The sequence below is a fragment of the Hypanus sabinus genome, chromosome 27 (genome assembly GCF_030144855.1).
Source record: "Hypanus sabinus isolate sHypSab1 chromosome 27, sHypSab1.hap1, whole genome shotgun sequence".
NCBI classification, from domain to species: Eukaryota; Metazoa; Chordata; class Chondrichthyes; order Myliobatiformes; family Dasyatidae; genus Hypanus; species Hypanus sabinus.
The window spans coordinates 37,612,128-37,624,248 of NC_082732.1; the positions used below are offsets into that span (position 1 = coordinate 37,612,128).

Consider the following 12,121-nt stretch of genomic DNA (forward strand, 5'->3'; position numbering starts at 1 on the left):
GACGGTCCACGGCCTGCTCTACAGCCACAATGAGGCCACTCTCAGGTTGGAGGAGCAACAGCTCATATTTTGCTTGGGTAGCCTCCAATGTGATGGTATGAACATTGATTATTCTAACTTCTGATAATTTCTCCCCACTTTCCCTCTTCTTCCATTCCCCATCTTAGCAGCCCTCTCACCCCTTCTCTTCTCATCTGCCTATCAGCTTCCTCTGGTGCCCTTCCTCCTTCCCTTTATCTAATGGTCCACTCTCTTCTCCTATCAGATCCCTTCTTCTTCACCCATCACCTCCCAGCTTCCCACTTCCCCTCACCTCCCCGACTCACTCTCCACCCCCCTCACCTGGTCTCACCCATCATCTCCCAGCTTGTACTACCTTTCCTTCCCCCACCTTCTTATTATGACTTCCTCCCTTTTCTCATCCAGTCCTGATCACAAGATAAAGCAGAAGTAGGCCATTCGGCCCATCGAGTCCGCTCTGCCACTCCACCGTGAGCTAAACTATTCTCCTGTCTAGTTCCAATTTCCCACTTTTTTCCCATATCCCTTGATACCCTGACCAATCAGATACCTGTCAATCTCCTCCTTAAAAACCTTCAATGATTGGGCCTCCACAGCTGTATGTGGCAACGAATTCCATAAATCCACGACCCTCTGGCTAAAAAAATTTCTCCTCACCTCTGCTTTAAATGGGTACCCTCTAATTCTAAGACTGTGACCTCTTGTCCTGGACTCACCCAGGATGATCAAAGGTCTTGGCCTGAAACGTCAACTGTTTGTTCCCCTCCATAGACGCTGCCTGACCTGCTGAGATCTTCCAGCATTTCGTATGTCTTAGAGCATAGAAGAGTGCAGCACATTCAGCCCACTATATTGTCTTACTCCAATTTATTTTGTTCTATTTTCACACATTTTAATAACAAATTAAATCAATTGAAATAACTTCGTAGGAATTATCAGCAACATTTTTAAGATATTCAGTTTGGCCATGACCTACCTTCATAATAAAGAAGGAACAAGTTACCACCATCCACTGAACAACTTATCATACCCCCCCCCAACCATTGGAAACATCTTCTAGAGGTGGTGCAGAAAGAAGGCAGCATGCATCATTAAAGACCTTCACTATCCAGGACATGCCCTGTTTGCATTAGTACTGTTGGGTAAGAGATACAGGAGCCTATAGACTGACTCTATAGTTTAAGAAAAACCTCTTCTCAGCTCTCAGATTTCTGACTGGTCCATGAACACTACTTTCTTCAGTCAAAGTTCATTCTTTGCACTATTTTTGTGCTTTTGTATTTTATAGTAATTTTTATGCTTTGCACTATACTGCTGCTACAAAACCACAAACTTCTTGACATACAGTTGTCAGAGATAAATTCTGATTTTGAATGGGTTTCAAGGAGTGGGGTTCAGGGAGAAAAGTGGTGTAGGAGGAGTTCAGAGGGCAATGGGTAAAAGTATGGTAACTTAGTGGAAGTGCACAAGAGTGGACAAAAGGGGCAGCACTGTAGCGTAGTGGTTAGCACAATGCTTTACAGTCCTAATGACAGGTTTAATTCCCACCGCTACTTTTAAAGAATTTGTACGTCCTCCCCGTGGCTGCATGGGTTTCCTCCCACAGTCCAAAGACGTACCAGTTGGTAGGTTAACTAGTCAGTGTACATTGTCCTGTCATTAGGCCAGGGTTAAATCGGTGAGATGCTCTGCAGCGTGGCTCAAAGGGCTGGAAGGGCCTCGTCTGCTTTTTTATCTCAAAAAGTAAAATAAACAAATAAAGAATGAATGAGAGAGTACTTTAAAGGGACAATACACCACATCAAAGAAACAGCACTGTAGCAATAGGAGGGCTCGACAATGGGTAGTTAAAAACTGCCCAACGCATCACTGGCATCAGCCTACCTGCCATCAAGGTATCGATACAGAAAGGTGACAAACAAAATGCCAGCAACCTCTTGAAGGAACATACCTACCCTGCTCATGGACTGTTTGTCTCACTCCCATCAGTTTTTGGGTAGTCATTTATGAATTCCATTTGGGCAAATTTTATTTTATTTTTATTTATTTCAATTAGAGATACAGAGCGAAGTAGCCCTTCTGGCTCTTTGAACTGCACTGCCCAGCAACTTCTGACAACCCCAATTTAACACCACCCTCATCACAGAACAATTTACAATGACCAATCGACCTACCTGGTACGTCTTTGGACCGTGGGAGGAAACTGGAGGTCCCGGAGAAAAGCCACACATTCCACAGGAAGGCTGTACAGAGACTCCTTACAGTGGACACTGAGAATGAACCTTGAATTCCAATGTCCTGAAATGCAATAATGCTGCGCTAACCACTACGCTACCATGGCGCTTGTACCAAAATTTGGGTATTTCTGATATCCAAACAGCCAGAAAGTGGGGTAGTTGCCTGTACTTGCATTTTTGTGTTAGGTATTGTAAAGGATTAGCATGTCGAAGGCACAGAGCAATTAACTAAATGAGATATGCAGATGACAGCAAACACTAGAGCAGAATTAAAACTTGGTTTATTATTGCAACATGTACCAAGATACAGCCAAAGCTTTTGTTTGAACGCCATCAAGACAGATCATTCATTATGTCGAAGTGACCTCACAGAAGTGTTTAAAATTATGAGAAGTATAGATAAGGTGCATGGTAACAGTACCTTTTCCCCAGGAGAGGGGAGTCCAAAACTATGGGGCGTGGGCTTAGAGTGAGAGGGAATGATTTAAAAGGGACCTAAGGGGCAATTTTTTCCACACAGAGGGTGGTGAGCATATGGAACGGGCTGCCAGAGGAAGTCATTGAAGCACGTACAATGGTGTCATTTAGGAAGCACCTGGATGGGTACATGGAGCAGCATGGCTTAGGGAAATGGGACAAGCTGGGTGGTCACCGAGGTCGGCATGGACAGGTTGGGCTGAAGGGCCTGTACCTGTGCTGCATAATTCTGTGAATATCTGATCCATTCATCTTGCATGTTGCAACCATTTATGTACTGTGCAAAGGTCTAGGCAGCTTAGGGTGCTTAAGACTTTTGTACAGTACTGTATTTCTCAATGTGGAATGGTGAGCGAGTTTGTAATTCTGGTGGCAGCAAAGGATTTTGAAGATGGTGAGGATGGAGTGTTGTAAGAGAGGTGTGGGGCAGGTGGCAGAGAAGGAGTGCCTGGGGTGGGGAGGTGGCATTGTTACAGATGCCCTGAGACACCAGGCAAAGTCATTTGGTTCCAAACAATCCGCTATCGATCATTTCAGAATGTCTCTCTGGTGTTTCCTTCTCTTTCCCCTTCCACTCTCAGTCCACAATAGAGACCCATGTCAGAATCAGGTTTATCATCACTCACATATGTCACAAAATATGTTTTTTTTGTGGCAGTAACACAATGCAATACATAAAATTATTACTGTACTGTGGAAAAATTCTTAGGCTCCCTAGCTATATATATGTGCCCAAGACTTTAGCACAGTACTGTATATGTTTTTTCAAAAATATTAATTTTCATCAAGCCACTGCTCAACTGACAGTCAAAGAGCAATATTTCAAACATGCAAAGACTAAATAGATATGCACATTGTTAAATATTAATTCTTGAACTAGTTTAAGCAATTCAATCATATAGCGAGTTAACATTTCTATGAGATACAGATTAACTTTTTTACTTTTTTAGTTACTTATATAACTCATTCCAAAAAGAAAATCCAGTGGCTGGTCATCTGCGAGTACACTCAGTGGCCAATTTTTAGATACCGCATTTACCTAAAGTGGCCAATGAGTGTATATTATACCAGAAAAGAATACTTCAAGCCCTCCCATAAAGTTTTTATCTCACTACTTTTTTTTATTTCTATTTTGCACTACTTACTTAACTATTTTAAAACATTTTTATATAAATAAAAAAATAAAATTACCCCAATTCATGTTTTTTCTATTATGTACTGTTGCTACAAAGACAACAAATTTCATGACATATGCCAGCGATATTAAATCTGATTCTGAGAGATTAACAGTTTGTAATAAATTTCTTTCTGGGCACAAGAAGAACCGCTTCCACTTATGTTTTCTTACTGATTTTACTTAATTAATCAAAAAGATAAAAACATTAATGAAATCCAGTGTACAATGCCGAAATAGAACATATAATAGTGTTTATTTTTTGACATGGAAATTAAATTATTTAAATTAATAAAACTTATTGTGTCATGATAATGTACAAGTTTCCTAAAAGAAATATACAAATTTTAAATAAATTAAAAATTAAAGTGAACTCAATAGTTAAATTAAATAAGTAGTGCAAAAATAGAAAAAAAATGTAGATGTATAGTGTTTGTGGGTTCAATGTCCATTCAGAAATCAGGTGGCAAAGGGGAAGAAACTGTTCCTGAATCGTTGAGTGTGTGCCTTCAGGCTTCTGTAACTCCTTCCTGATGGTAGCAATACTGCTTGTAGATCACTATTTAACAAAAGCACTTTAATTTCTTTTAATATTATTATATTTATTTAAAATGCGTATACTCAGTGGCCACTTTATTAGATACAGCTTTCAATCTGAGGTGGTTTTCTACTGTTGCTGTAGACTAACCACTACAAGGTTCGATGTGTTGTGCATTCAGAGATACTCCTCTGCACACCACTGTTATAACATGTGGTTACCTGGGTTACTGTCACCTTCCTGTTAGCTTGAATCAGTCTTTCAATTCCTCTTTGGTTTTTTCATTTTCGCCCCCTGAACAGCTGCTTACTGGATGTTTTATTTGTTTTTCTACACCATGCTCTATAATCTCTTGACTGTTGTGCGTGGAAGAGCCAGGCGATCAGCAGTTTCTGGGATACTCACCACCCCATCCAACACCAGCAATCATTCTACAGTCAAAGTCACTTAGATCACATTTCTTCCCCACTCTGATGTTTGGTCTCAACAACAACTGAACCCCTTAACCATGTCTGCATGCTGTTCTACATTGAGTTGCTGCCACGTGATTGGCTGATTAGATATTTGTATTAACAAGCAGGTGTACGGGTGTACCTAATAAAGTGGCCACGGAGTGTTTGTAAAGAGAACAAATTATTACAGGCTACTGTTACACTGCAAGGTTTGTGCCCATAATCTGGCCTCTTTCCAAGGAAGTAATATCTCCTCGAAGAGAAGCAGTATCATTGTACCTCAATCCAGTCAGAAGCAAATTCCTTTTGTTATCCATAACTACGGATGCTGGAAAACTTGAGCAACACACACAGACACAAGTGCTGGAGAAACTCAGCAGGTCAGATAGCATTTATGGAGTATATGTCTCATGCTGAGACCCTTCATCAGAACTGGAAAGGAAGAGGAAAGAACTTGATCAAATTGGCATTCCTCCTCTTCTTTCACCTGCTATTATTTTATTTATTTATTTGGAGATACAGCACCCAACAGGCTCTTCCAGCCCAAAGGGCCACAGTCAATTTTCTAGTACTAGCGTAGTCACAGGACTATTTACAATGACCAATTAACTTACTAACGGGTACATCTTTGGACTGTGGGGGGAAACAGAAGCACCCAGGGCAAGTCCGTGCACTTCATGGGGAGAATTTACAAACTCCTTTCTGACAGCACCGGAATTGAACTCTGAACCTCCTCGAGCTGTAGTAGTGTCACACTAATTGCTAATGCTACCATGGCGCCCATGGGGAATCGGCGAAGGCTCAGAGTAAAGGTCAGGAAATTTCCCAGACCTAAAGATGGGTCTCAACCTGAAACATCAACTGTTCACTCTTTTTCATAGATACTGCCTGACCTCCAGCATTGGGTGTGCGCTAATTAAGAAATTTGCTTCCTTGAACTTTGTAAGAGAATTAAATATTAGATAAATCCAATATTAATACTGCATGCAGATGCAATCATCACCCTTTTCTTCAAAATTTCTACCGGTTTATTAACTCATCTTGACTCTTTTGGGGAGCATTTATTAATATCCAAGCAGCTTAAGTACAAAAGAATGACCAACTATTCCTGTGTTTCCAGCATACAAATGCAGAGAGAATTTGTTGAGGTCTTGTGAGATGTATTATTTGGTTTGGGCATGGAACTTCCAAGGTGTACCGATGGATTCCAGGCTTTTGTTATTCAATTATAAAGATGCCGACATGCTATATCATTGAGCATTAAACTCAATACTGATTAAATATATTTTTGTACTTCAAGTATTAATAACCATGCAAAATACAGTGTCCAAATTATTCTCACTTTATAGCAGGTCATCATGAAACCATTCGTCTACTATTGATGTTGTCCTCACCCGCATTTCCTCCATTTCCTGTACATCTCTGCTCACCCGTCTTCCTGCCATTGTAGTAGCGAGAGTCCCTCTTGTCCTTACCTACCACCCCATCAGCCTCTGCATCCAACACATTATCCTCCACAGCTTCTGCCATCTCCACAGGAATTCTACCTCTAAACATATCTTTACCCCTCTCCCCTCTCCACTTTCCGCAGGGATCACTCCCTCCACGATTTCTTGTCCATTCACCCATTGCCACTCCCAGGCACTTATCCCTGCAATGCCCCAAGTGCTGCACCTGCCTGTTCACCACCTCCCTCACTTCCTTTCAGGGCCCCAAACAGTCTTTCCAGGTGAGGCAACACTTCACCTGCAAATCTGCCAGGGTCATCTATTGCGTCTGGTGCTCCCCACCTACATCGATGAGACCCAACAAAAATTGTTAGAAGTACAAACATTTAGAAAATGACCATGTTGGTAAAAAGGTAGAAATTCTGCACAGATTTCAATAGGAAGATCCTCTTGATAAAGAACCTAGAGCACGTCTGTTGTTTTAACAGATCAAACACCGACTTCAAAACCCACGAGTTTACAACAAAATCGAGTTGATTTGCATGTAGTGAACCAAGTGCCACCATTTGAAATGAAAACTGATTCGAATTTTATAAGTAGATAAAGTACCAATGTGATTGATAACACTATATTTTGCATAATCTTCTGGACTGTCACTATACAATTGATTCAATAGGTGGCATTTACCCTTACATCAACAGTAAACCTGTTACTGATAGAATAATTACTTCAGTTCATGGACAATTCCAGGATGCATTACTGCCAATCAAAACTGGCATGTATACTTTTAATGGGGCTTCCTTATTAAGAATAACTGTTTGGAGTGTTTTGCTCGCCATGGGAGGTGTTCAGTTAAGCGGCTTCTACCCTATAACTGCCAAAATTATTTTCTGTAGGTTTCTAATTAGTAACGCAAAGGAAATTAGAGAAAAAGGGTGAAACAACAGAGTGTTTCTTCATTTGCATCATTCGATGATCAACTGGAGAATTTTAACCCCATTGTATGTGTTTTTTATTCCAGTAGAAAGTTCTCCAGGGGTTAACACGGCACGGTAAGCATCCTCCAACAGTGGGCTATTACGTTAATTATGTTTTATGATTATCATAATATAACTACTTTCTTGATTAGAACCTGCAGCTTACAAAAAATCATAAATATTCATAATCATAAAGAGCTTGCATTGAGACTCTGAAAACTCCAAGTTATAAATTCACATACTCAAAGGCAAAAGTAGCATGGACTCCAAAGTAGTAACAAAATTTTAGCCTGTAATCATTTTGATACTAAATGATAGCAGCCTAAATCTAGATCCTTCAATCCTTAGGATTATTTGAATTAGACTTAGTTTGAGACAAATATTGCACACATCGTAAACCCAACAGATTCTGCAGATGGTGAAAATCCAAAGCAACACACACCCACATATACACACAAAATGCTGGAGGAGCTCAACAAATCAGTCAGCATCTATAGAACTGAATGAACAGTCAATATTTTGGGGCAGAGACCCTTCATCAGGACTGGAAAGGCAGGGGTAAACAGCCAGAATAAGAGGGTAGGGGGAGGGGAAGGAATACAAGCTGGAAGGTGATAGGTGAAGCCAAGTGGATGGGGAAGGGAGGGGGAATGAAGTAAGAAGCTGGGAGGTTTTAGGTGGGAAAAGTAAAGGCTGGAGAGGAAGGAATCTGATCTTAAGATATATTTCATTGCAGAGTTGGTTCATGTTGACCTAGGAATTTGCACTCGGTATTAATCAACAAACACACTGTTTCCTGATGCTGCTTCTATTTCAGGTGACTAAAACTAAGTAGGATTCTATTGAAACATCTGCTTGATGATATTATCTTTTGCAGTTCACAATCTAAACAATCCATCCAGATACACTATCAATACTCTGTATCCCTACTGTGCTGGCTGTAGTATTATACCAATCAACAGATTTATGTATCGGCTGCTCCTCCATCATTGCTTTAAACTCCTGCTTTCTGTCTCCCAAGCCTGCTCCTCTCTCTACTTGGAAAGTCTCATTAGAACATTTGTCAGTAAATTTAATCTATAAGGCAAATTTAGATCACTCAGACAGTTGCTTTAACATGAGATCCTCGTTTGCTGTTTGTCTATATTGGGAGCTAGAACTCTGAATGCTAATGAATGTTTCTAATACCTTCCTCAGAAACACAGACTGGCCAGGCTGGAGATCTGTCTTTTCCACAAAAAAAAAAGAAATAATTAATAAATTACAAAAGTAATATAAAAAATCTGGACAACATAAGTTAGTTGCAAATTTGAATTGCTCTAATTTTAATACATTCAAATCTACCTCTGTCTTAAACTATATCATTTTAATCACCATTTGAGGAAAATTAAAGCATACTGTACCCGCTTCTATACTTTTATTAGATGTGGCATTTCAAATCTTCTTCCACCACAGTCTGCAAAGTTAATTGGAAGTATTAGCCCACCTTCAATCCATCAGAAGAACCTTGGACGTAAGTACCATGTCTCAGACAAATCACACATCTCAACAGGCCACTCTTGGTGGTGCTCCAGCAGACAGCAAGGAACTTTGTGCTCTTCACTCTCTCCATGAAGAGCCATTATATGTAATGAAGAGTGGTCAACCCGCACCTTCCTGAGTCCACAGTCATCTCTTTTGTCTTGTCTATGCTCAGACTCAGGTTATTGTTCTTACACCATTTGACAAAACTCTCTACCTCCTCTTCCGTATGCCAACTCATCTTTGTTGCCGATGAGGCCAACATGAGGCATCTCTTCACTAGTATCATCAGCAAACTTGATGATGCAGTTTGAGCTGGATCTGGCAGCGCAGTTGTGAGTCTGCTCACTGTGATGGAGCTTGTGATGTTGTGGCCAACTTGGAATGACTGGTCTCTTTACATCAAGAAGTCCAACATCCAGTTACAGAGGGGAGTGCTGAGTCCCAACAAGGGCAGCTAACACACCATACACACTGATGGATGATTGTATGAAGTGCAGAGCTGAATGGTGCGTAAGGCATTGCTTTTGAGGTGGAACAGGATGGAGTGGATGGCCAAGGCTATGGCATCATTACTAGACCAGTTTGCGTGCTAGGCAAACTGAATGCTAGGAGCTTAAGGGTTTCTTGGTCACTGTTTCCAACTCAAACCGCTTAGACATTAGTAAATGCTCCCCTAAAAGATTCAAGATGAGACAACAAACTGGTAGAAGTTTTGAAGAAACAAGAGCAAGATTTATCTAATGTTTAATGCTATTAGAAAGTTCAGGTAAGAAAATTTCCTGACCTCTGCCCTGAGACTGGCAAGTTCCCCTCGAATAACGTCAGGTGAAAGAATAGGAAGGTTGTCAATTTCGTCTCAGGTTTGTATAAGTAAGGGATGGCACAAAAAGCTTTCACAGAGTTGTACAATGCCTTTGGGATAGACCTGGTCCCTATGAGGATACAGTGGCTTTAATGGGGTCCATGGTAGCGTAACAGTTAATGTGGGGCGTTCCAGAGTTTGGAGTTCAATTCTGGTACTGTTCTGCAAGGAGTCTCCATGGAATGTGTGGATTTTCTCAGGGTCCTCTGGTCTAAAGACATACAGGGTAGGTTAATTGGTCATTGTAAATTATCCTGTGAGTAGGTTCGGGTTAATCAGTGGTTGCTGGGGTGGTGCAGTTTGAAGGGCCAGAAGGGCGTCCTTTATGTTGTATTGCTAAATAAATAAATTAAAGACACTGAAGCAATGATTTACTAGATTGATACCAGGGGTTGTCTTAAGAGGATAGATTGAGAAGAATGGGATATATTTTCTGAAATTTAGAAAGATGGGAGAAGAATGTTGCTGAAACATACAAGATCCAAAATGGATTGGACCAGGATAGATACTGTATGGATCTTTTCCTGCATGGGTGGGTCAAGAACTAGGTGAAATTATCTCAAGATAAGGGGCTAGCCACATTGGGATTGATGTGGATTTCTCTCACAGTGAACTGTGAACTTTTGCAATTCTCTAGTATCTATGAATATTCCTTTCAGTCAAGGATAATACAGATTTTTGAACCAAAGGCGAATCATGGATAATGGAGGTGAGGGTAGGAATACACATGAAAGTGGAATATAAAGAACAGATCACACAGGCAGGTCCAAGGATTTTACATCCTACAACATTCTTTTCTCCTTTTTCTTGTTATATTCTCTGCTGAAGGCAATTGAAATGAAGCCAACAACCCACTTCATTGTGTAGACTTCTTCCTAACTGAGGGCCCAAAGATAATTCTGCCCACAAAGAATAATGCCATGGCTGACCTCAGGCTATTGGCTAAGAATAATAAACAATCCATCTTCTTCCTTTCCAGTGAAAATCACACAAAGGTAGCCTTCCCTTTCATTGGCAGCCAGAATGGCCCAATCAGCGAAGGTGTAACAAAACTCCAACTACAGTGAGGCTGCTGCTGACACCAGGCTCACTGTGGGTGTCTGTGCAAGCACAGCCCACATCCTACGTGACCATAAGATCTTAAGATCGGGGAGTAGAATTAAGTCATTTGGCCCATCAATGACTCCGCTATTCGATTGTGGTTGATTTATTTTCACTCTCAATCCTATTCTCCTGCTTTCTCCCTGTAATCTGTGACAACCTCACTAACCAAAAACCTGTCAACCTCTGCCTTAAATGTCATCAATGATTTGGCCTCCACAGCCATCTGTGGCAATGAATTTCACAGATCATGCCCCTCATCTCTGTTCTGAAGGAACACCCTTCCATTCCGAGGCTGTGCCTTCTGGTCCTTATCTCGCCCACTAATATAAACATCCTTTCTACATTCAGTCCAGGTAAGCCTTTCAATACTCAATTAGTTTCAATAAGATCCCCCTTCATTCTTTTAAACTCCAGCAAGTACAGGCTCAGAGCCATCAAACGCTCCTCATACATTAACTCCTTCATTACCGATATCATTCTTGTAAACCTCGTCTGGAACCTCTTGGATGGCAGAACATCCTTTCTTAGATATGGGTCAAAAGTTACTCACAATACTCCAGATGTGGGCTGACCAATGGCTTTATAAAGCCTCAGCATTAGATCCTTGCTTTTCTGTATAGTCTAGTCCTCTTCAAATGAATGCTAAAACTGACTGCAATAAGATATTGGGCAAAATTGGGAAAATTAGTTCAGAAATAATAGCACATTTACATCCAATCAAATAAATTGGCACCCCCAGCAAAAGACCACCCGTGGCAATCACAGGGATTGGTTATAATGACTCAGTTTATGAATTATACCAATTAAGATAAAAATTAAATTGGTTTTGAATCGCAAGTATTTTACAACTGCATTTTGACATTTCTAAATTAGAACCCATTCTTTCAGCAGAATAACATCTATCGACAAGCTATGCACAGAGCTTGTAAATAATCACATGCCAGAAAGTAATAGTGTGTAATAAATTATAGCCACAAATAATCAAGAGCTCTTCATCAATTTTATTTTCAATTCATGCAAACTTTTCTTTTTTTTCTGGAGTAATTACAGGATAGAATCCTTTACTGCATCTTTCATGCAGTGTAACTGAAATAACAAAAACTTCCTTTCCCAAAAAAGTAGCAACAGAAGCAGTCACTTCACCTCCTGCCTGAGGAATCTCTTACTATTGGGCAGTAAAAATATTAACATCTGCTACATCACTACCTGTCTGACGTTTACACTTTTCACTATCAGCCATTTAAAATCTTGCTTAAAGCAACCTGCTGAATTAAATAGAATCACAATGCATCCTCCCTGCCTCCAAC

The 12,121-nt window shown here is 40.5% G+C and overlaps 1 protein-coding gene across 2 annotated transcripts in view; it reads right to left on the bottom strand.

Annotated features, from left to right (window-relative positions):
• Positions 1 to 12,121, bottom strand: part of pex14 (peroxisomal biogenesis factor 14) — a 335,420-nt gene that overhangs the window by 93,395 nt on the left and 229,904 nt on the right. The gene's annotated exons all lie outside the window — the stretch shown is intronic.